The sequence below is a fragment of the Pleurodeles waltl genome, chromosome 2_1, assembly GCF_031143425.1.
Source record: "Pleurodeles waltl isolate 20211129_DDA chromosome 2_1, aPleWal1.hap1.20221129, whole genome shotgun sequence".
Classification (NCBI taxonomy): domain Eukaryota; kingdom Metazoa; phylum Chordata; class Amphibia; order Caudata; family Salamandridae; genus Pleurodeles; species Pleurodeles waltl.
Window position 1 is genome coordinate 73,467,322 of NC_090438.1, and position 23,502 is coordinate 73,490,823.

Genomic DNA, 23,502 nt, shown 5'->3' on the forward strand with positions numbered 1-23,502 from the left:
AGACATCATCACAACCCATGACATCAACATCACCTCCTACGCCGACGACACCCAACTCGTCCTCTCAATCTCAGCGGACCTCACCACAACAAAGACTAGTTTCCACAACTGCATGAAAAATATTTTGGCCTCGACAAAGAACAACTGCCTGAAAATCAACATGAACAAAACAGAAGTCCTGACGTTTGGCAGACATACCACCCTCTGTAATGACTCCTGGTGGCCATCGTAACTCGGACCCCCCCCACTCTGAAAGACCACTCCCACAAACTCGACATCATCCTGGGCAGCAAACTTGCCATGAAATGCCAGATCAAGTCCTGACGTTTGGCAGACATGCCACCCTCTGTAATGACTCCGGGTGGCCATCGTAATTTGGACCCCCCCCCACTCTGAAAGACCACTCCCACAAACTCGACATCATCCTGGGCAGCAAACTTGCCATGAAATGCCAGATCAACTCTGTCTCCTCAGTAAATCCATCGTTTTGTTGCTGCCCATGCCATTCCAGTTTGGACCCAGCCATATGCAAATCAGTCTTGACCCTGTTCCCCATGGGAACAGTCCAGCCCGAACTGCCTGGCTGGGTCCAAACTGGGGTGGCATGGGGAGCAAAAGAACGATGGATTAAACCCAGATCTGTGACTGGGGGTGAGTGTTTGCATTGTTCAGCACTCCGTCCATCATCCTTTTGTTTTGCTAAAGTACCCCTAAGGTAGGCCCTAGGTAGCTCCATTGGCAGGGTACAGTGTATGACATGGTGAGACATGTACTGATGTGTTTTACATGTCCTAACACTGAAATACTGACAAATTCGGTTTTTAATGTTGCAAACCTATCTCTCTCATAGGTTAACATGGGGGCTGCATTTAAATAACTTTTAAGTGCAGTTTCCCTTTGGGAGCAGATACTAATAGGGAATTTGGAGTCTTGAAACTCACAATTTAAAAATACATCTTTTGGTAAAGTTGGTTTTTAAATTGTCAGTTTCAAAAAGCCACTTTTAGAAAGTGGGCATTTTCTTGCTTACACCATTCTGTGTCATTGAGACAAGGGAGCTGGGGTGTAGCCTGCAAATCCTGCTGAGCCATCTGGACCGGAGTGGAGGGAGGAGTGGTCATTTACACCTCAATGGGCTGTGCCTGCCCTCACACAATGCAGTCTCCAACCCCCTGGTATGTGTCTGGGACCTGGCCAGGGCAAGACAGGATCCTGTAAACAACAAATACTTTCCTTTGACGTTTGCCTACTTCAAAGGTAGAAAGGGGTATAGGTAGTGGACCCAAATCCTCAGACTTAAGATTTCTTCAAGATCACTTCTTGAACCAAGAGGAACCTCTGCCAAGGAGAAGAGCTGAAGAACTGAGGGGAAGTGCTGCCCTAGCCTGTGACTGTGCTTTGTTGTGCTATCCTGTAGTTGCTGCTTCTGCCTGTGAAAGGGGACAAAGACTGGACTTTGTTGTGCATTCCTGCTTGAGAAGAATCTCTAATGGCTTGATCTGAACTTGTCTCCTGTTTTGAAGTCTCAGGGCCACCAAAGGCTACCTCTGCCAGCACCTGGACTCTCTACTGACACTCCTGCCCAGACAAGCGGTACCCTATCCAGTCCCTGGCCCTTGAAAGGTGAAGTAGTCAGAACAAGGGCTGAAATCCACACATAGAACACAGTGCGGGGACATTTTAGACGTACCATCTGCAACATGGCTGATAAACACCACGCCACCCACTTCACACCTAAAATCGATGCATTGCGGCTAGAGAAATGATGCAACACCCACTTGCATCTGCTGATAGCACAAACCCCATGCAGCGCGGTTTTCTAACACTGTGCGGCAGTATTTCTCACGCATCGTCGGTGGGGTCAAAGTCATTGTGAACCTGTGCAGATCCAATGTGCCCTGTCGGCAATCGACACATCGCTCTCTTGCGAGGGAGAAAAACAGCACATTGTCGACCCGTACGGCCTCTCTTGCAAGTGAGGCATTGATGCAACGATGACTTGTCTGGCATGCGCTTGCCTGTGCGGCTTTATTTTTGATGCAAACCAGATTTTTTGTGTAAAATCAAAGTTTCCATTGTTTCTTATGTAGTAAGACTCTTATTCTTTTGAAAATTATTTTTGGATTTTTGTCATTTTGGTCTTGTTTGATTTAGATAAATATTGCCTGTTTTTCTAAAGTAGTGTGGTGTCCATTTTGTAGTGTTCTCACTGTATTAATGTGTGTTCTGGGACAAATACTTTACAGATTGCTTCTGTGTTAAGCCTTTCTTCTTGTGCCAAGCTACCAAGGAGGTGAGTGGGGGTTCACCAGGTGTGTTTTCCCTTTGCCCTGACTAGAGTAAGGGTCCTTGCTTGCTTGGACAGGGAGTAACCAGACTGCCATCCAAAGACCTCATTTCTAACATTGGTGATCAGGGGTGAGGAATGGACTTGCATTTGTACCTGACATTCAGTGATTGAGTGTACACTACTGTTTTCAGTGCAGACCATTATATGACCACATACCACTTGTTTTGTGTGTTTACTTTTTCTCTTTTTGGACTTCATCTGCTTCCTTTTTTTGTGATTTTTCAACTTCTCATTGGGAACTCTTTGTTCTGCCTTGGAACTTTGCACTTTTTGATTTGTCGTTATGTCTCAATCTGGAGATGCACTATCTGGAGACGTTTTTGAGTTAGGGAAGCTGGAAAGGTACACACTTGCCCAACTGAAACAGTTCTGAAAGGAACTTGCCTGTCGCATTAAGAGCACTACCAGGAAGGAGGAATTGCAGAAGGCACTGAGGGCCTGGGTGACAGCCAAGGAGGCCGAGGGACACAAGGAGGAGGAGGATGAGGGTAAGAAGGTGCAGAGTATTCACAATGTGGTAGTGAATGTACCTGTTATGCCTGGCTGGGAGGGTCTCCAGGGAAGGTAGCAGTACGTCATCCAAGGGTCTGACTCCTGAAGAGTTGCAGGACAGACAGGCAGAGAGGGTTCAGCAGTTAGACTTAGAGAAGTTTAGGATGGGAAATGGAGGAGGGGAGGCTGGCCATAGAGGAGAAGAAGATGCTCCTGGCTCATGCTTAGTTTGAGGAAACTAGATCAGAGGAGCCAGTCTAGTAGAGATGGTAGCAGAAGTACCACAGTGCAGCCTGAGAGAAGTGTGCACATTCTCAAAGACCTAGTTAAGGATTACAGGAGTAAGGATGACATATACTTGTGGTTTAAGGGGTATGAGTCTGCTCTCCACATGAACATGGTCCCTGAAGCACACTGGGGGGCGGGTCTGTGGAAGCTCTTTGAGGTAGAGGGGAAGGATACTCTGACATCCTTGGGGGATCCTCTGAGTCACACTTACTCTATCATGAAGGACGCCCTACTCACAAGGTATGGTCCTACCTCTGAGCAGTACAAGGACAAGTTTTGGTCCTACAAAAAGAAGGAATCCGAAACATGGTTGCAAAGTGTTAACTCCTTTTGCAGGCCACTGGATAGTTGGGTGAAGGGCAGGGAGGTAACAACTTATGAGGGGTTTTATAACTTAATTGCTTGGGAGCACTCGTACAGTCTTTGTTTTCCAGAGCTGCTCCAGCACCTGATTGACAGTAAGCTGACTGACCCCAGGAAGCTTGCGCAGGAAGTGGACCGTTGGAACAGATCCAGGGTCCAAAAGAGTTATAGGGGAGACCACGCCAAGGAGGGGCAGGGTCCCTCTCAGAAGAAGTGGGGGGTAAGGGTACACAGGGGAGGTCTCTAAAGGCCCAACCTAGTTCCGAGGGAAGGATTCCCAGTCCCCAGTTAAAAAGAAGTCCTGGTTTTCTAAAGGGTAACCTGCAGAGGGAGTCCCTGCATGTTTTATGCATGTGAGCAGGTGGGTGGGAGCCAGCTGAGATGACTCTTGTCTCATTGGGGGACAGTAAAATGGTCCGGAAAACCCTTGTGTCTGAGAACACTAAGAAGCACAGGCAGTGAGTGACCATCAATAGACAGAGGGTGAAGGCTCTGAGAGACACATGAGCCAGTCTGACTACTGTGAGAAGTCACCTGGTGTCTGAAGAGCTGATAGATCCCATGTACTTCACCAAGTAGTTGCAGGAGACAACTCAGAGTGCCTGTGCAGAGTGGTGCAGGTTCCCTTTGCATGGGGGGGGTCTCAGGTGCCTTGAGAGTAGCTGTAAGGCCAACCATGCCTGCAGATTGTCTGATTGGCAATGACCTGGAGGATTCCCCTTGTATGAAGGTGGAACACAGGTCTAACTTGGAGATGTTGGGTCTGCTTGGGTGGGTATGTGGATCCACCCAGTTGATAGCAGCCCGTCAGGGTGATCAGGAGACCCTGGAGCCTGAAAGAGTGTCCCAGGTGTCTGCTTGAAGGAGGAAGGGCATGGGGCATGGGAAACCGTCCTTAGAAGTTTCCATGGTCTGGGAGGAGGGTGAACCTGAGGGGGATGCCCTGGAACCCACAGAGGAACAGGTAGCTGAGCTGAGGGAGGTCCCTGAGCTGACTCAGTGGCAGCAGGAAGAGGGACCCACCAGGGAAGCATTCTGTGAGGCACAGAGGACATGCCCTACTATGGAAGGTTTGCAGTGGCAGGCTGCAGACAAGGTGTCTGGCAATGAGTCTGGATCACACTTGATCAACTGGGAGGATAGCCTCCTATATAGTGAGCCTAAGGTTGCTGAGCCTGGATCAGCCTGTGTGCTGGTGGTACCCCAGTGCTTCAGAGCTTTCCTACTGGGTCTGGCTCATGAGGCGCCTTTAGCTGTTAATTTGGGGCAGGACAAGATCTTTGAATGGCTTGTCACCCACTTCTACTGGCCCTAAATACCCAGGCACTCAGATGCACACTGTAGGTCTTGCCAAACTTGTCAGGCAAATGGCAAGAGTGGGGGGAAAGTAAGGCTCCCCTCCAACCTTTTCCTGTGGTCAGCACCTCCTTTGAAAGTGTTGGTATTGCCATTGTGGGACCTCTGGATCCCAATACAGCCATAGGCAACAGGTTCACCCGGGTCTTGGTTGACCATGCCACCTGGTGCCCAGATGCCATTCCTTTGAGGCGAATCACCTCCCCTGTGGTGAGAAGTGCACTGATTATTTTTTTTGCCGGATGAGGTTCCCTACGGAGTTGGTATCTGACAGGGGCGCCAACTTCATTTTAATTTATATGAAGTCTCTTTGGAAGGAGTGTGGGGTGACATATAAGTTCACCACTCCTGACCACCGCCATAGGAATGATCTGGTTGATTCAAATGCACCTTGAAAGGCATGATCATGGGTGTGTCATATCCCTTGAGGCATAAGTGGATATCCTCTTGGCATGCCTTCTGTTCACCTACAGGGAGGTGCCTCAAAAGGGTCTTGGATTTAGCCCTTTTGAGTTACTGAATGGCCACCCTGTCAAGAGACCTTTGAGTCTGGCTAGGGAAGGCTTGTAGAAAGCCTCCAGTAAGCTCCCCCCAGGATGTATTCAGTAACATGCTGATTTTTTTTAACCAGACAGCCCGCTTCAGGAAGCTCGCCCAAGAGAATCTAGAATGAAGTCAGGAAGATATGAAGCACGGGTGTGACCAGAATGCTGCTCTGGTTGAGTTTCAGCCTGGCCAAAATGTGTGGGTGATGGCCCCAGTGGAGCTTGGGCTCTCCAGGACAAGTGGACTGGGTAATTTGAGGTAGTGGAACATAAGAGTGATGTCACCTATCTGGTGAACTTGGGGACACCCAGGAACCATTTGAGGGTCCTGCATGTAATCCGCCTCAACCCTCATTTTGAGACGACAGAGGTGACAATGCTCCTTGCAACAGGTGATGGGGTGTAGGAAGAGAGTGAACCTCTTCAAGAGGTTTATTCACATAAAATAAGAGTGTACATTTCTTTCTGCATTTATTAACAGGCGTCAATGCAAACTAGCTACCGCCTATTCACGGCAACTTAAGTTTATCTAAATAAGGCATTAAGGGGCAAATTTATCATTCTTGATGCAAGGCTGCTGTTGGAAATGGCCCTTTCTGCAAGGTCACCCCAGACTTTTTGCCTTCCCACTTCTCTTTTTCAGACCCTGTTGTTGTTGGCTTTAAGACTTCAGTGCTAAAGTGTATGTGCTCTGTGACTAAATCATGGGTACATTGGCACCTCTATGATTGGCATATTTGATTTACTGGTCAGTGCCTAGTACAGTGCACTATATGTGCCTAGGGCATGTAATTCAAATGCTATTAGGTTGCCTGAGCACTGGTTGTGTCAACCACTACAGTAGCCTTTTAAACATGTCTCAGGCCTGCCATTGCATAGCCCATGTGTGTGGTTTATACTGCTATTTTGACTCCAAACCTTCCTTTTTATTACAGATAAATCACCTAGAAGGGAGACCCTAGTTAGCCCCAAAGGCAGGGTGCTGTGTATTTAAAAAGCTGGACATGTACTTTTAAGTTTACCATGTCCAGATAATGAAAAACAAATGTATGTGTTACAAGGTCTATTTCTCCAAAGGCTAGCATTGGGGTAGCCTTAAAGCATCTTTTAAGTGTAATTTCCAATTGGGAAAATATAGAAATATGGAGTTTGTGACTCTACACTCACAATTAAAAAATGCATCTTTTAGTGAAGATGCATTTTAAATTGCAGGTCTGAAAATGCAACTTCTAGAAAGTTGGCATGTTCTTACTTTAGCCATTCTGTGCCTTGCAGTCTATCTCAAATCCACATCTAGTCCGTGCTTGGTGACATCTCCCCTTGTACATTCCATCCAGACAGCCATAAACGCAGGAGACTCAGCTGTATCTGCATTCCTCTGCATGCTGATGGTTCTTCCTGAGCAGGAAGGGTGGAGGGGTTCTCACTTACACTTCAAAGGCTAGTGGCCTGACCTCACCCAAAGGACTGATAACCCTCCACAGGTCTCCTGGCAGACAGGACTGGGCTGAAAAGGAAAACCACGCTTTGAAGTTACCCTTACATCGAAGGTCTTTTGGGGTATAAGTACTGGGCCTCTGACACCACATACTCAGAACACTTCTGGACTGAGGACATTCTACCAAGATGAAAGACTGCAGTGCTGCCACCTTGCTGCTGCTCTGCTGTGCTGGCCTGCTGCCTCTTGCCTGCGAGTGAGAGGACTAGATCTATCTCTCTGCACCCTGCGATCTAAAGTTTCTCCAAAGGCCTTACTGAGCTTGCTTCCTGTTTCTGAAGTCTTAGGTATATCAAAGACTCCACCTGCATCATACTACCAGCACCTGGGCTCCTCTGCTGTGAGTCCTGCTCTGCCAAGCAGTGCCAAATTCAGTCCTGGGCCCATGGAGGTGAGTGTTGTGCTGGAGCACAATAACTGATGCAATGACACCAGCATGTCACTTGGAATTAACATATGCCCCTCCAGAAACACTGCTTTGCTGCTGCCTGCACTGAAGCTCGCTGACTGCACAATGCAACTACCCTGACTTACAACACAGCCCCAGCTCAGCCAACGCAGCACCGACGCATCAGAATCAGTACTCATTGCTTCTGGACATTGACACATCGATGACACTGCCCGATCAGGAAACAGTGCACCACCTGCCAGAGCAACGCATTCCCTCCTCTGGATCAACCCTTCGTCACCGAGCATTGACGCAAGAAATGTACTGCCAGCAGGTCTGTGAGACTCCTATGCCTGGCCCACGTTCTAACACCATCCACTGCTCTTCTGGATTTGCCACAGTCCAGCGTGACCAGATAGCTCTGGTTGGAGCTATTGTCTATTGTGTTGGATGTTTGTAGTTTAGGTCTTGTTTGGCTCAGTTAAATATTAGCTACTTTTCTAAACTAGTGTGGAGTCCTTTTGTGGTATTTTCACTGTGTTACTGTGTGTGCACAAATACTTTACTTTACCCATTGCCTCTTTAGATTAGCCTGACTGCTCTGTGCCGAGCACCACAGGATGAGCACAGGTAGACTTTTAGTGTCTATCTTACTTGCCCTGATTGGGATTGTGATCCCTACTTGGACAGAGTATAAACTCTGCCAACTAGAGACCCAATTTCTAACAGCTGCATTGCATCAGAAATATTTGTATTGTATTGCAGCATTTCCCTGTGTCATGGATATGCCATATTTATGATACATTGCACTATGGTGCAGAGTCACAAAATACATCACGCATTGTGATGCAAAGTTGTTCAGAATCGGGCAAAGTACTGTAACGCAACTACTACCTACATGATGCAAAGTTGATTTGCGTGTCGTAAATCAGCATTGTGTAACACTGAAGTGCATTGCATTGTGTGAATGTTTGAAAACAATGTAAGCAGCCAATACCCCCTAATATATAGAAGCATGGAAGGAGCCTCATGAAGCCAGACCGGCAACAACACGAACCCTGATAACCTGCCAGCATCCAAGCAGAAAAGGAAGTCAAACTTCCCTCAGGAGAAGAACCACATACTTAATAGTGAGATGACAAAGAATGAGCACCTATTGTTTGTCACATCCAAATTGCCATTAGCAAAGAAGGATACGATCTATCAATTCACAGTGGACAAGATAAACTGCATTGTACAAACAAGGAAGACAGTAAGACAGTACTGATGTGTAAGAAGATGTGACACAACTACAAATGTAGGACCGAAGAAAAACTAGCCATCAACCTAAACACAGCCTTTTCAGGTGTAAGTGACCACTCCTCCCCTCCCTCCTTGCACAGATGGCTCATCAGGAAATGCAGACTACACCCCAGCTCCTTTTGTGTCACTGTCTAGTGTGAGGTGCAACCAGCCCAACTGTCAAACTGACCCAGACAGGGAATCCTCAAACAGGCAGAGTCACAGAAATGATATAAGCAAGAAAATGCTCACTTTCTAAAAGTGGCATTTTCAAACGCACAATCTTAAAATCAACTTTACTAAAAGATGTATTTTTAAATTGTGAGCTCAGAGACCCCAAACTCCACATGTCCATCCGCTCCCAAAGGGAATCTACACTTTAATCAGATTTAAAGGTAGTCCCCATGTTAACCTATGAGAGGGACAGGCCTTGAAACAGTGAAAAATGAATTTAGCAATATTTCACTGTCAGGACATATAAAGTCGGTACACTTGCCAAGTCAAATTTACAGTTAAAACTGCATATACAGACACTGCAATGGCAGGTCGGAGACATGATTACAGAGCTACTTATGTGGGTGGCACAACCAGTGCTGCAGGCCCACTAGAAGCATTTGATTTACAGGCCCTGGCACCTCTAGTGCACTTTACTAGGGACTTACTAGTAAATCAAATATGCCAATCATGGATAAACCAATTACATATAATTTACACAGAGAGCATATGCACTTTAGCACTGGTTAGCAGTGGTAAAGTGCTCAGAGTTCAAAAGCCAACAGCAACGGGGTCAGAAAAAATAGGAGGCAGAAGGCAAAAAGATTGGGGATGACCCTGCATAAGCAAAAAAGTCCAACAGGGTGTCATCGGTGTAAGAGATGATATACAGTCCTTGGATCTTGCTGGTGGAGTCATGTATACGTTGAAGAGAGTGGGGCTGAGTTAAGAGCCTTGTGGGATTCCCAAGATGAGGACCTTGGGCTCTGAGGTGAACGGAGGGAACCTGACTATTGCGTACTTCTCATTATGAAGGAGGCTATCCACTTGAGAGTTGGTCCTTGGATTCTGGTATTGTGGAGTCTGGAGATGACTCTGTGCGTGTGCAGGGAAACTACAGGCTTCCCAGAAAAATATGAAATATGGCATATACATGTCCCTCCCCTTTTCTTCAGGGCAGCAAGGTGGCATACTGTGTAGTGTTGTGTGCATGTTTGTAAAATATGACCACTAGGGCACTTCAATGCACAAATGACACGCAAGCCAGTACAGCAAGGCAGTTTTGTGTGTTGTGCTGGATGACAGGTAGAGTGCAGGAACGTGTGAGGTATAGCATTATATGGTGCCTTACATCTCTCGGCTAGTGATGCGGTTCCAACTGCTGGCTACAGCAAAGGGAGGCAACCTTGCTACATGGTGCAAGGGTTCCTGCAGTGGTGTTTAGCAGCACATTTTGCATCCATGTAAGCAGAGAGCAGGAATGCATAATAAAATTATTAAAGGTGTCCCATACCTGCCCACGCTCTAGCTGTGTTGTGGACCTACTCACTTGTAGAAACATATGTTCCACATATCCCTGTGTACTTGAAACTGATGAAAAATGAAAAAATGAAATGAAAATGTGTTATGATCTGTCCTGTGTAGGACATCATGCCACCTTTTTTGAAGCCTGCTACAGTGGTGGTCATTAAAACCCTGGTGGACGGTTTCAAAGCGGTGGTATGACCGCCAACAGGCCGGCGGTAAAAAAATTGCAATTACGACCGTGGCGGAAACCGCCAACAAAGACAGCCACTTTAACACTCCGACCGCCACGGCGGTACAAACAAACAGCGCGGCGGTCACCGCCAACAGACAGGCGGGAGACAATGTACCATCCACACTATTATGACAGGCCAATCTGCCACCTTTTCTGGGGCGGATTCACCGTGGATAAAAACACGGCGGAAAGAGGAATTTCGAAGGGAAAACGCTCACCTCTACACACTCCACGAGGACACCATGGAACCGGAACTCAAAATACTACCTGTGATAGGCTTCCTGCTCCTCTACCAGGAGCACGAACGCCGGCGGCGAAGACCACGGTGAGTACTGCACCTATGACACAGGGGACAGGGGAGGCAAAAAACATGGACACACACACGGAACACCCCCACCCCCTCTCACCCAATACAACACACACACTAATGCATATCAATACATCACAGTTACACCCCCTCAGCCCCCCCGGAAGAATGCAAAGACCAAAGAAAATGAGTGTAACCATTGGAATATATTAAAAACAAGTAGGCAGAAACATATATATATACTGTCCAGTAGAAGGCGTTTTGCCGAAACGCGTTGACAGACATCTCATTCGGGACTCTGAATTACCTGTATAAGCTAAATAAATTCATGAACTAAATACGAGTGCTTTGGACTCAATTGACTTCGACACTTGGGAGATACGTGATGGGATCGGTGCAGCCGTCAGATGGCTATCAGTCCATCTGTTCAAGAAATAATATATATATATATATATACACCATGTACAAAATAAATACCAGGCATAGTAGGCCAGGTACTGCACAAAGAAAGTCCGTGCACACGGTATGGGCGAGGCCCACACAAGATCCCCAACCATGACGTAGAGAACACTGCAGGGGCATCAGATACCAAGAAAACAGGCACCTCAGGGGGAGGGAAAGGGGGGGCACCTCAGCCGCTTGAGTGCACAACGCCAAATCCACGAGGGGGCCACATGCTCACTGTTCAATCCTGGGGAGTGCAAAGCCACAGTCTCTCAAGTCTCTACAGTGGGTGGCTTGCCCACTGTTCAATCCTGGGGAGTGCAAAGCCACAGTCTCTCAAGTCTCTACAGTGGGTGGGTTGCCCACTGTTCAATCCTGGGGAGTGCAAAGCCACAGTCTCTCAAGTCTCTACAGTGGGTGGTTTGCCCACTGTTCAATCCTGGGGAGTGCAAAGCTACAGTCTCTCACGTCTCTACAGTGGGTGGTTTGCCCACTGTTCAATCCTGGGGAGTGCAAAGCCACAGTCTCTCAAGTCTCTACAGTGGGTGGCTTGCCCACTGTTCAATCCTGGGGAGTGCAAAGCCGCAGTCTCTCAAGTGGATTACAGTCTCCACTGGTTCTGGAGGGGGCATGGTGCCCAGAGTGCTTCATCCTGTGAAGGACAGAGGTAGTGGATGGATCTCTCCACTGGTTCTGGAGGGGGACTGGTTCCCAGAGTGCTTTATCCTGTGAAGGACAGAGGTAGTGGATGGATCTCTCCACTGGTTCTGGAGGGGGACTGGTGCCCAGAGTGCATCACTCACCCGTGACGGACCCAGTTGCGTCAGTGCCCCTGCCGCTCATGGGCTAGCGGTGCTTGCTTTGTCGGTGCCCTGTTTAGCGGTGCTTGAGTTGTCGGTGCCCTGTTCAGCGGTGCTTGAGTTGGCCGTGCCCTGTAAGCGGTGCCTGAGTTGGCGGTGCCCTGTTCAGCGGTGCTTGAGTTGGCGGTGCCCTGTTCAGCGGTGCTTGAGTTGGCGGTGCCCTGTTCAGCGGTGCTTGAGTTGGCGGTGCCCTGTTCAGCGGGGCTTGTGCTGGCGGTCCTTCATGGCCCAGCGGGGCTGGTGCTGGCGGTCCTTCATGGCCCAGCGGGGCTTTTGCTGGCGGTCATTCATGGCCCAGCGGGGCTTTTGCTGGTGGTCCTTCATGGCCCAGCGGGGCTTTTGCTGGCGGTCCTTCATGGCCCAGCGGGGCTTTTGCTGGCGGTGGCCTCCTGGGCAGCTGGGCTGGTGCTGGCGGTGGCCTCCTGGCCAGCGGGGATGATGGCAGTCTTCTCCGCCGTGCAGCTCTTCCCAGACTTGCCAGGTTTCTTGTGGCCCTTCCCCACCTTGGAAGGTGTCACAGCTGACTCCACACTCCCACCGGGACCCCTGGGAGCGGCTTTGGTGGGTCGGAGTCTTCCCCCTCTCTCGACGGGCACTGGCCAACATCTGATGCTTCACAGGTGGGGGACTGTCTGTGCTGTGGCTCCGTGCCACACTGGCTGCCCTGGTGGCCGGTGCACTCCACATACCGGTGACTACAGGCACCACTGGTGCCGGAGATGTTTTGGCTGAGGTGCTACTTCGGGACCTATGAGATGGACAGGGTGGAGGAGGTGTGGGAAAAAGGTCAAGGCTGGACAGGAAAAGTTTTTTGGGCACACTGGGACGGGTAGCTGGAGGGGGTTTGGGAGTGGAGGAAGAAGTGGTGGTAGTAGGAGGTGTTCATTTGGTGACTTTGTGTGAAGGTGCATGCGCTGGAGGCTGTCGTGAGGTGGATGGCTGTTGGGTGGGTGTGTGCCTGCGTTTGTGTATCTTGGGAGGGGGCGTCACAGACACACTTGGAGAGGACACAGGGGACGTGTAAATGGTAGTGGGGGTGGTGACTGCAGTTGAGCGGGGTGTACTGGTGGTTGTGCTGGTGAGGGACGTAGTGGCTGTAGAGGTAGTGCATGCAGGTGTGAGTGGAGACGAGACTGGGAGGTAGGAAGGAGACGACAAGGAGGGGAACACAGTGGAGGCAGTGGATGTTGGTGTGTCTGCATGTGTGTGTTGCTTGCGTGAGTGCCTGTGGGATGTGTGGTGCTTATGTTTGCCAGAGCTTCCCTTGTGTGTTGACGTGTGTGCAGGCTGGTCTGATGGTGTGCTTGGGATAGGCAGAGGTACAGGGGATTGGGTCTGGGTGGAGGAAGTTAGAGGGGGGAGGCTAGAGACGGGGATAATGGCTGCCATCAGTGCTGAGGCCAGAGTTTGAAAAGCTCGCTGAAGGGCCGCCTGACCAGAATGAATGCCCTCCAGGATAGCATTAGTTTGTTGCAACTGCCTTTCTACACCCTGGATGGCATTCAAAATGGGAGACTGCCCAACAGTGAGGGACCTGAGGAGGTCAATGGCCTCCTCACTGAGGGCAGTAGCGGTGACTGGGGCAGGGCCTGAGGTGCCTGGGGCGAAGGTGATGCCCACCCTCCTGGGTGAGCGGGCACGGCGCAAAGGCTGAGGGGCTGCTGGGAGGGCGGTGCTGGTAGGGGGGTGGTGGCTGTACCTATAGATGTGGGGGGCACGATGTTGCCGCCACCACAAGGGAGCTCCCATCAGAGGACGTGTCCGTGTCGCTGGTGTCAGCTCCTGTCCCCGCCGTGGAGCTCCCCTCGCCCTCCGTCCCACTGGTGAATTCCGAGTCCGTAGTCTCGCCCTCCAGGGCCATGTGGGATGCAGCTCCCTTGTGCTCCGGTGCCACTGCTCCTCCGCCTGATGATGCTAATGCACACAAGAACAGGGAGACCACAAAAAGGGGGGAGACGACAGAAGAAAGACATATTGAGTTCATGGATTACCGCTACAGTTGGCGGACACGACAGACACAGAAGCCGCCTGCACTACGCTGCGCTCTTGGGCTCCACTGTTCAATTCCTGGGTAATGGCCTACAAGGCTATGGACGACATCTGCACACATAGATGACACAGGGGCATGACTAGGTGTACTTGGCACTCTACAGAGGTGGGCTGGGGTGCCACATGGCCTGCCTCACGGAGGGGCCTTGCCTACGGAACTCGCCCTGGCCTAGGGAAACCCACAGCCCTCCTCCCCCACCCAGACAACTCCACTGCGTGCAAAGTCAGCAGAATGAGAGTGTACTCACCCCCTTGTGTCTGCTGTGATGCCCTCAAGCGCCCATCCAAATCCGGGTAGGCCACCGCCAGGATCCTGAACATCAGGGGGGTCATGGTGCGACGGGCACCCCTCCCACGTTGGGAGGCCATCCCCAGCTGAGCCTCCGCTGTCTTCCTGCTCCAGCGGCGAATGTCCTCCCATCTTTTCCGGCAGTGGGTGCTCTGTCTGTGGTAGACCCTCAGGGTCCGGACGTCCTTGGCGATGACATGACAAATGTCCCTCTTCTGGTGGGCACTGACCTACATGACATGCACAAGGGAAGAGGAACAGTCATTACCAACTGCACCGTCAAAGTGATTGGCCCCCATCCCTACCCTTGCCATGTGGCACATGCATTCACCGTCTTTCATGCACGCAGCACTCTGCCACCTTCCTTCTTACATCCAGCCCTCTCCACACAGGCATAGCCCATACAACATGCTCCCTGTGTACTTAGCTGTTTGTCTGGAGGACCGTAGAGTAGCGTGTACTGGGGGAGGACCCCATCCACGAGCTTCTACAACTCCTCCGTTGTCTCTTCCAGACCGAGGTCACAGCAGCACTTGCCGTGTAGGTCCTCTCCTGTCGAAGATCAGGTATTGAGTGATTGAACAGATAGAAAATGGTGGTCACGTCAGCGGCGGTGCGTACCATCACCGCCGGCGTACATCGTCATTGGCTCCTGGGACCCATAGGGTCCAATGTTAACCAATGCAGCATTGTGCCGCGGTCTTCGACCGCCTACCGCGACGGTGTACAACGCCAGCGCAGTTACCTCACATCCCATTGTCCCACTTTAGAGGTCAGGCAGCCGCCATTTCAGGGGCCCACATGGCTTCATTTTCAAATTCGTCACACATACCTAGGCCTAGACTCAACACACATACAGGCCACCTTTTGTGTATGATTGGTGTTTTGGGTAAACTGTGGGTACGTACCTCTGAGTTGTTTGACTCTGTGCTCGCTGTTGTCCTTCATAGGCACCGTCCGCTGGGACATGTGAGGAGATGGCGGCATCCTCCAGTGTACCGACCGTTGGTGGACCTGTTGCCAACGGAGGAGCGACATTTGATAATCACCTACAGGCTTGACCGTGCCACAATCCAGGAACTGTGTACTCAGTTGGAGCCAGACCTGATGTCAGCAATCCGCCATCCCACAGGAATCCCCACTCAAGTGCAGGTGCTGTCAGTGCTTAATTTCCTTGCAAGTGGGTAATTTCAAACAACTGTGGCCATGGCATCAGGGATGTCCCAGTCTATGTTTTCCAACGTATTGTCCAGAGTGTTGTCTGCCCTTCTGAAACACATGCGTGCTACATCGTTTTCCCTCAGGTGGAGGATTTGCCTACAGTGAAAGGTGATTTCTATGCCCTGGGACATATCCCCAACATCATAGGTGCCATTGATGGGACCCATGTGGCTTTGGTCCCCCCCCACAGGAGTGAACAGGTGTACAGAAACCGGAAGAGTTATCATTCTCTGAATGTACAGATGGTATGTTTGGCAGACCAGTACATCTCCCATGTGCATGCCATGTTCCCTGGCTCAGTGCATGACGCCTACATCCTGCGGAATAGCAGCAGCCCTTATGTGATGGGTCAACTCCAGAGGCACCGTGCGTGGCTATTAGGTGAGCACCTCGAAGCTAGTCAGTGGGAACGGCTGTCTGGGTCTGGGGTTATCCCTCCAGGTTAGTGTGTGTCTAACAGTTGCCCCTCGCCATTTGCAGGTGACTCTGGTTACCCCAACCTGTCATGGCTACTGACCCCAGTGAGGAATTCCAGGACAAGGGCAGATGAACGCTACAATGAGGCCCATGGGCGAACTAGGAGGGTGATTGAGCGGACCTTCGGCCTCCTGAAGGCCAGGTTCAGGTGCCTCCATATGACAGGTGGATCCCTATTCTACTCACCAGAGAAGGTGTGCCAGATCATTGTGGCCTGCTGTATGCTTCACAACATGGCTTTGCGACGACAGGTGCCTTTTCTGCAGGAGGATGGTCCAGATGGCGGTGTTGTTGCAGCTGTGGAGCCTGTGGACAGTGATGAGGAGGAAGCAGAGGAAGAAGACATGCAGAACAGGGACTCAGTGATCCTGCAATATTTCCAGTGAGACCCAGGTAGGAATACAAACCTGCCTACTACATGTACTTTGACACTATTACCTCTCTCCTGTCTGTCGTTTTCACCCAGTGTATGGTCACTGAGTTGTCACTTTCCCTTACGATTTCACAGATGTGGGTCCCACTGTGTGACATCTGCTTAGATTCCTCATGGACTAGAGCTGTGTGACATAGGTATGTTGACATTACTATTTAAAAAACATTTTGTCACTGTAATTGCTAATGCACTATTTCGAAATCACAGACAGTCTCCAGATCCTTTTGTGCTTTAGGTGTGTTTATTTAAATGCTCAATATTGGAGGGGGTAGTGAAATGGTGAGGGGTGATGGTGGAGGAATGTCCATGGCAGAATCCAGTCTATTAGTCTCACAGGTGCATTGCTCATATGGGCATAGGAAGTGGAGCTGGGGCAGTTTAATTATGGACAGGGTGACAAAGTGGGACAGTAGGATGACAATCAGGGTGGTCTCATTTCTTGGCGGGGGTCTTGGCATTGTGCTCTGTCTTTGTCCTGGATCTCAGGGACCGTTTGCGGGGTGGTTCTCCCTCTGCAGGGGGTGGGGTGCTGGTGTGGTGGTCCTGTGGCGGGGCGTCCTGTCCACTAGCGCCGGCGGAGGTGGTGGGCAGTTCATCGTCCATGCTAGTGTCAGGGGCCCCTTGTAGTGCCACAGTGTCACTCCTGGTTTTGAGTACTTCCTTCAGCACCCCTACGATGGTGCCCAGGGTGGAGCTGATGGTTCTGAGTTCCTCCCTGAAGCCCATATACTGTTCCTCCTGCATGCGCTGGCTCTCCTGAAACTTGGCCAGTACCGTTGCCATCGTCTCCTAGGAGTGGTGGTAGGCTCCTATGATGGAGGAGAGGGCCTCGTGGAGAGTGGGTTCCCTTGGCCTGTCCGCCCCCTGTCGCACAGCAGCCCTCCCAGTTCCCCTGTGTTCATGGGCCTCCGTCCCCTGGACCTGCTCCTCCCATGTTGTTAGTTGTGTGGGAGGAGGTGGGGGTCCGCCGCTAGTCCGCTGAACCATCAGGTGATGTCTTGAGACCACGGAACGCACCTTCCCCCGTAGGTCGTTCCACCTCTTCCTGATGTCCTCCCGATTTCCTGGGTGTTGTCCCACTGCATTGACCCTGTCCACTATTCTTCGCCATAGCTCCATCTTCCTTGCAATTGAGGTGTGCTGCACCTATGATCCGAATAGCTGTGGCTCTACCCGGACGATTTCCTCCACCATGACCCTGAGCTCCTCCTCCGAGAACCTGGGGTGTCTTTGGCGTGCCATGGGGTGGTGTAGGTGATGTGTGGGGTGGAGTGTGTGGTGATATGAAGTGGTGTGTTGTGTGAGGTGCGTGGAAGTTCTGTGGGTGATGGTGTTGTGTGCCTGTGGATGCTGTTGTTCTTGCTGGTGCTGTCTCTCTCTGGCCTTCTTTCTGAATTTTTGGTCGTAGGGGTTTGTGGGTGATGTGGGTTTGTGTTTTATATTGTATTGGGTGTGGGGGAGTGGTGTGTGTATGTGTATCAGGTGTGTGTATTTTGAATTGTCCAATGTGGCTGTGTTTTGTAAAAGTGCGTGTATTTTGAGCGCAGCGGTGTGTACCGCCAATGGAATACCGCTGTTGAAAGACCACCGCGTGGATTCGTGTGTCGTGATAGTGTGGGCGTATTTCTGTTGGTGTGACGGTGTTGGTTTTGTTTTCGCCAGTTTATCACTGACCTTTGGTGTGGCGGACTTTTGGCGGATTCCGAGATGTGGGTAATAATAGCTGTGGCGGAATTCCGTGGCCGCGGCGGTATGTTGGCGGTCTTCTGCACGGCGGTAAGTGCCTTTTACCGCCAATGATGTAATGACCGCCAGTATGTTTGTGCAGTAGTTGATCTTGTCCACCTGTTAACCACCAAAATTTGCAATATTTACTAATGGCAATTTGTTCCCTGCACTTTTCTCATGTAACACATGTAAATGTGAAGTCACATTTCCAGCTTCATGTGTTTGAAAACACTATGGGGCAGATCTATGAAAAGTGGCGCTGCACTTAGTGCAGCATCACTTTTCTTGCAACCTTTAGTGCCCACCTAATGCCACCATGTGTGAGCCGTATTTAAAATACGGAGCACCATGGCGGTAGTCAGTAGTACTAACACACTAAGGCCCTCATTACAACCCTGGTGGTAAATCCTGCTTACCGCCATGCAGGCGGCCGTCAAGATACCGTGGCCACAGGGGAAATCCACTACAGGTATTATGACCCACATCTCGTAATCTGCAACAATACAGACACCCACACAAGTCCGCCACACCAAAGGTCAGTGACAAACTGGCGGTACCAAAACCTACACTTTCACACCAACAAGAATACGCCCACACTATCACGACCCACAAATCAACGCAACAGTCATTCAACCACGGTAATCCATTGGCGGTACACACCGCCGCGCTCAAAATACACACACTTACAAAACACAACCACATTGGACAACAAAATACACACACCTGATACACATACACACACCACACCCACACACTCACACCACTATAAAACACACACTCACATTACCCAGAACCCCTTACAATGACATTTTTGGAAGAAGCAGAGAGAGAGAGAATAGCAAACACAACACCAGCATCCACAGGCACACAACACCATCACTCACACAACATCCATGCACCTCAATCAACAGACACCAACACAACACATCACACAGCACAACAAACATCACCTCACACATCAGCCACACCACATAATGGCACCTCAGAGACACCCCAGGTTTTCTGAGGAGGAGCTCAGGGTCATGGTGGAGGAAATCATCCGGGTAGAGCCACAGCTATTCGGATCACAGGTGCAGCAGACCTCCATTGCAAGGAAAATGGAGCTATGGCAGAGAATTGTCGAGAGGGTCAGCGCAGTGGGACAGCATCCAAGAACACGGGATGACATCAGGAAGAGGTGGAATGACCTATGGGGGAAGGTGCGTTCCGTGGTATCAAGACACCAGGTAGCTGTACAGAGGACTGGCAGTGGACCCCCACCTCCTCCCCCACAACTAACAACATGGGAGGAGCAAGTCTTGGCGATCATGCATCCTGAGGGCCTCGCAGGAGTAGCAGGAGGACTGGACTCTGGTAAGTCAAATCTTCACTACTATATCCCCCCCTACCTGCATGCCATCACAAACTCCTACCCCTACCCTCACACCCATCACCCCAACACCCCACAGATACCCCACTATCACAACCCACATATCCCAAAACCAAGCCCTGCATGTAACACCAATTTATGGACACCCATCAACAAAGCATGTCCAATAGAGAGACTCACCCAGGTCCCAAAATCACCAATCACACAAGGGCCAAGGCAATAATGCAAGCACAGGAGTAGGGGGTAACTCACCCATTGCACAAGATGGCTCACACAGATACAATAACTATGCATTTACACCCCAACAGGACCCCTACCCAATGTAACCGGACAGGAGGTGCCAGCCATATCCAGTCCCCCCACAGAAGAAGCTCACAGTGACGACAGCAGCTCTGCACGCCTGGATCAGGATCACCAGCCCGGCCCATCAGGGACTTCTGGCCAGTCGGTTCCCCTGCCACAGTCACAAACCACCACTGAACCTTCCCCCTCAGGAAACACCACCACAGCACCCACCCAGCGGGCCTATACCTCTGTCCCCAGGACACCTCAATCAGCAGTGTGTCCATGACTACAGGGATCCCAGGCAACTCCACTAACCCAAGACAATCAGGGACCTGGGGTCAGTGGCAGTGGGCACACGGTTCAGGGGACAGAGGCACAAGACAACAGGGAAACTGGGAGGACTGCTGTGCGACAGGGGGAGGACAGGCCCGGGGAACCCACTCTCCACAAGGCACTCTCAAACATCATGGGAACATACCACCATTCCCAGGAGACCATGGGCACGGTACTGGCCAAGTGTCAGGAGACCCAGCGGCTGCAGGAGGAACAGTATCTGGGGATCAGGGAGGACTTGAAGTCCATTAACTCTACCCTGGTCACCATTGCAGGAGTGCTGGCAGACATGGCCAACACCATGAGGGAGACAGTGGCATACCACTGGGCCCCTGACACCAGCCCAAACGATGAACAGCCTTCCACGTCTGCCGGCGCTAGTGGACAGGATGTCCCGCCACAGGACCAACAGGCCACAAGCACCCCACCCCCTGCAGAAGGAGAACCACCCCGCAAGGGTCCCTGCGATCCAGGCAGAAGACAGATAACATTGCCAAGACGCCCACCAGGAAATAAGACTCTCCTGAATGTCACCCTTCTGTCCCACCATGTCACCCTGACAACCTTGAACTGCCATTACTCCACCTCCTATGCCTCCCAGCCCATTGCACATACCCCTCCACTGAATAGCACTTAAATAAACACCCTTGAATCACAAAACAATCTGGAGTCAGTCTGTACTTTCACAAGTGTGTTATTACAACCTCTCTGATAAATAGCAATGTCAATCATTCATTTTCACATACCAATGTTCGACAGTTGTTGGGCAGCAGTAAACATAGCAGAAGGCAGCAAGTGGTACCCAGATCTGTGAAATAGGAAGCCAAAGTGAACTGTCAGGGTCCATACACAGAGGTTAAAAGGCAGAATCATGTAATTTCCAACAGTAGTATGATATGAGAGGAGCAGTGCCAGTCTCTTACCTTTGTCTCACTGGAAGCATTGCATGATGATGTTGTTTCGGTTGTCCATATCTTCTTTTTCTGCCTCCTCTTCTACACTGCCCACAGGTTCCACAGCTGCCACAAGACCAACATCAGGCCCATCCTCCTGCAGAAAAGGCACCTGGCGTCGCAAAGCCAGGTGGTGCAACATACAGCATGCCACGATTATCTGGCACACCTTCTTGGGTGAATAGTATAGGGAGCCACCCGTCAGATGGAGGCACCGGAACCTGGCCTTCAGGAGGCCGAAAGTCTGCTCTATTATCCTCCTAGTTTGCCCATGTGCCTCATTGTAGCGTTCCTCTGCCCTTGTCCTGGGATTCCTCACTGGGATCAGTAGCCATGACAGGTTGGGGTAACCAGAGTCACCTGCAAATATCGAGGGACAATTGTTAGACACACACCAACCCTTAGGGACTCTCCCATACCCAAACACCTATTCAAACTGTGTGGGGACCTTGGGCTCACCTATTAGACACACACATGGTGCCTCTGGAGTTGGCCCATCCCATAAGGGATGTACTATTCCTAAAAATGTAAGCGTCATGCACAGAGCCAGGATACTTGGCATTCACATGGGAGATGTACTGGTCTGCCAAACACACCATCTGCACATTCATGGAATTGTAGCTTTTGTGGTTTCTGTACACCTGTTCATTCCTGTGGGGTGGGACAAATGCCACATGTGTACCATCAATGGCACCAATGATGTTGGGGATATGTCCCAGGGCATAGAAGTCACCTTTCACCTTTCACTGTGGGCAAATCCTCCACCTGAGGGAAACGATGTAGCCGTGCATATGTTACAGCAGGACAGATAACACTCTGGACAACACGTTAGAGAACATTAGCTGTGACATCCCTGATGCCATGGCCACTGTTGTTTAAAAGGACCCACTGGCCAGGAAATGGAGTACTGACAGGACCTGCACTAGAGGGGGGATTCCTGTGGGATGGCGGATAGCTGACATCAGGTCTGGCTCCAATTGGGCACACAGTTCATGGATTGTGGCACGATCAAGTCTGTAGATGATAATGATGTGTCTGTCTTCCATTGTCGACAGGTCCACCAGGGGTCTGTATACCACAGGATGACGCCATCTCATTATCTGCCCCAGCGGATGTGCCCTATGGAGGAGAAGGGTGAGCAGAGGGTCATACACCACATAGCTTGCACAAGGGTGTTTACAATTATTGTGATGTAATTGGTGTGTGGCGCTGTCTGTCCGTATTCCTGCCCAAAAGTGCTGTGACGCAGTTAGTTGGCCTGCCATGTGGCCCCCTGAAATGGCGGCTGTCTGACCTGTAAGGAGGGACAAGGGGAAATGAGCTAACTGCGCTGGCGTTGTGCAGCATCACGGTAGATGGACGAAGACTGCAGCGCAATTCAGCATTGGTTATCATTGGGCCCTATGGGCTCCAGGAGCCAATGACGATGTACGCCAGTGGTGACGGTACGCACGGCCGTGGACATAACCGCCATTTTATATCTGTTCACTCACTTGATACCTGACCTTCCACAGGAGAGGACCTGCACTGCAAGTGCTGCTGTGACCTCAGTCTGGAAGCAACAATGGCTACAGTGTCTGCGGTAAGGGGCCCTGCCTTCACTGCGGAGGAGTTGGACAGCGTGGTGGCTGGGGTCCTCTCCTAATACACGCTACTCTACGGTCCTCCAGACAAACAGGTGAGTACACTGTGAGCATGACGGATGGGACATGAATGTATGGAGTGGGGTAGATGGAAGATACATGTGGGGGAGGGGGGCTGTGGCCAGCATGTGTGGATGGTCAGTGTATGTGTTTCTGGGCCAGGGTGGGAAGTTGTGGCCAATGAGTAAGAAGAACCGGACGGGGAAGTTAAACCCATTGTTACTTCACTTTTCCTCTAGGTCAGCGCCCACCAGAAGAAGGGTATTTGGCGTGCCATCACCAAGGAAATGCGGACCCTTGGGGTCTACCATAGACGGAGCACCCACTGCCACAAAAGATGGGAGGACCTGCGCCGCTGGAGCAAGAAGACGGCGGAGGCCCAGCTGGGGATGGCCTCCCAACGTGAAAGGGGTGCCTGTCGCACCATGACCCCCCTGATGTACCCGATCCTGGCGGTGGCATATCCTGAGTTGGAATGGTGCTTGAGGGCATCACTGCAGCCACAAGGGGGTGAGTACAGTCTCATTCAGCTGACTCTGCGCGCTGTATGAGGTGTCTGTATGGGGGAAGTGGGCTTTGGTTCCCCAAGGCCAGGGCAAACTTGCTGGGTAGGACCATTGTTAGGCAGGCTCTGTGGCACTTCAACCCCAAAAGTGGTAGTGTCCATCTACACCTAGTCAGGCTCCTGTGGGTTCCAGGTGTGCATCAAATGGGCTTAGGCACAGTCCCCCATGGGCAGGTGATTTTCCCAAGAAAAGTTAGTGCATGGCCTAGTGCATAGGGCTGCTCCCTGTGTG